Source organism: Austrofundulus limnaeus, unplaced genomic scaffold, assembly GCF_001266775.1.
Source record: "Austrofundulus limnaeus strain Quisiro unplaced genomic scaffold, Austrofundulus_limnaeus-1.0 Scaffold386, whole genome shotgun sequence".
Taxonomy (NCBI): domain Eukaryota; kingdom Metazoa; phylum Chordata; class Actinopteri; order Cyprinodontiformes; family Rivulidae; genus Austrofundulus; species Austrofundulus limnaeus.
Genome location: NW_013952788.1, coordinates 109,945 through 112,561, shown reverse-complemented (window position 1 = coordinate 112,561; position 2,617 = coordinate 109,945). Strand labels below are relative to the sequence as shown.

The following is a 2,617-nucleotide window of genomic DNA, read 5'->3' as shown; positions in this document are numbered from 1 at the left end:
TTTCTTGCGAACCTTTTCTGTACAGCTGATGTAAAAAAGTAGCTAACATTTTGTAATACATTTTATTTTAAATAGTGTTTTGTTGTCCTTCATTAAATGCAATGGCTGCTTATTTTTTAAATGCAACCCAGACCTACACAGATATTTGTTAAATTGCCTATAAATCACATGGTCAAATAAGTTTCTTTGGGTTTCAAAGCCCTGTGTGTGTAACACTATCTCCCTGTTTTTGTACTTGAAAACGCTGTTGCCTGTTCATTTGTGTAATAACTGTGTGTGTGTGCGTGTGTGTGTTTATTTTTCTAGTCTACCTCGACATGCACGACAACATGTTTGTGGATGAGGAGAGAACAACTCCATTACCTGGTCCCCTGTATCGGAGTGCTGATGACTTCACCTGTTTTTACATGGATGCAGACCTTAGAGTTTTCTTTGTAGTAACATTATGGGTGATGTTAGATTACATGTCATATTTTTATGTTTTTATGCATGGATCCAACTACTGTGTGTTTTACGTTCCATCCATGTCTTTGAAATGCTGCTGTTTTTTTTGCACATTTTATAATTAAAATTTTCCTTTTTCAGACTACTGTGATTTCATTTCACTATGGGCTATTAACTGAGAGACCTTACACAGAAAGTATATTGAAGCAATTAGACTGTTTAATAGCATTTAAATTGGTCACACAGGTAAAGTTGCAGTGAAAGAAAAATCTTTGATTTGAAACTTTTCCTTCCATAAATTACATAACCAGGTACACAGTCATGGTGTTTTCTTTAAAGACATTGAACTATTGAGTGATTGTACTTATAAGCTTAAAAAACCAAAGCCTTTACCTCACTTTTTGCTCTATTTGTGTTAGAAAATATTTTACTACTTTCCATGTGATAATAACAAGGTGTATAGTTCTGACATTTATTAAAAGCACTATGAACCTTGACTGTGGAAAAAATAAGATTACATCTCAACACTGTGTAAACCAATTATTTCTTTATTGCAACCCACTGCTTCCAAAGGTTGTCACAGAATGAGACCAAAGAAAAAGGTTGAATTAACTAAAAATGTTTATTAAACTCAGAAAAAGCTGAACTTCAGACAAAAGTGTTGTCGTCCATTTCGAGCATCACCTCCCACTGAGTTCCTGTCTTCAGGATGACATGGTTTCCTGCCAGCATTGTAGGGTCCAAGACAATTCTACAATGGAAAGAGAGTGTTTATTTCAGACAGAATTAAAGAAAAGTATGAGCTACAATTTGTTATCATTTCTTAGTTCATTATTTTTAATTTATTTCTATGATGTGTTATTCGGTGACAAATACACATTGAAGATAGATTAAATTAAAAATAAAAAGTGCAAGACTTCGTTTCTGTGAACATTATTACGTGGTGGAGTGCTAAGTCACAAACCACAGCTTCAGGATGGAGCTCTAACTTCGCAAATTTACAGTGTTCAATGTTTTATCAMCATATCACAAACGCTAWATGTTTTCACTTTAACTTAGTGATGGTGTATTTTATTAGTTCGCTAACARTAGGGACATAGCAAAAGGCTTTGTGGCTGTGCCACTTTATATTTAATTATTTTGTTCACCAACTATAAAACTTTAAAAAGTACCTTCGGTGGTTCTCATCTGCAGCCTCATCCAACATKTTCTGTGAAAGGAGTGYATATCTGGTCAGTAATTTCTTATATTCGGAAACCGCAACAAAAACAAAGCGCGGGTCCATCTTGTTTTCCCAGTTCGACAACCAGAACGTGGTTTCATGTGATTGCTTGGGAAATTGCATCACTACCACTTCCTAGTTACAGGTTTACCATGTAAATGGAAYGCAGCAATAGTCTCTCCTGCGTGTCCTGGGTCTTCCTCTGGGTCTCCTCCCWGTTGGACCTGCCTGAAGCACCTCCCTAGYGAGGCATTCAGGAAGCATCCTTACCAGATGCCCAAACCACCTCAACTGGCTCCTCTTGATGTGGAGGAGCAGCGGCTCTACTCTGAGTCTCTCCCAGATAAATGAACTTCTCACTCYWTCTCTAAAGGGGAGTCYAGMTACCCTRCAGGGAAAACACATTTCGACCGCTTGYATCCACRATCTTGTTCTTTCAGTCACTGCCCAAAGCTTGTGATCATAGGTGAGGATAGGAACATAGACTGATTGTAAACAGAGAGCTTTATAATATATATTCAGAGAGCTGAATAATCTATAAAACCTTAAATGGCACAAGAGCAAAAAGTCATTGCTAACATCACTTGAATGAGCTTTACAGTTGGAAATTATACTAGCTTCAAAAAGTCTACAGGTCTGGTTTCACTGCAAAAATCGACAGAAGAAAAATAATAAAGAGAAACAGTATAATGTACTGGGAGCCTTTTGATAACTTCCATTTGTAACACATTTTTGTTTTTATAACAGTACATGAGGTGTAAAGATAAGTGTTTTATTGATGTATTTTTGTTGCGTTTCATTCTTGTAACAGAGACAGATGTCCTCTTTTATCCACTTGTTCAAAGCAGATCACAGCAATGAGATCTGTCTCAGCTGTTTTCATGCTCAGGTTTCTCAAGGAGGATCATGACCTGTTGACCTGCACAGCTTGTTCTCCTTTTGTCCTGACAA

General features: G+C 36.8%; 1 long non-coding RNA gene across 1 annotated transcript; it reads right to left on the bottom strand.

Annotated features, from left to right (window-relative positions):
• Positions 1–1,047: 1,047 nt before the first annotated feature.
• Positions 1,048–1,658, bottom strand: LOC106528502 (uncharacterized). The gene is made up of 2 exons (XR_001311511.1): positions 1,617–1,658; positions 1,048–1,195 (listed from the first exon to the last, which is right to left on the bottom strand). It is a non-coding gene; the product is annotated as an uncharacterized LOC106528502 (long non-coding RNA).
• Between the last annotated feature and the right edge of the window lie 959 nt (positions 1,659–2,617).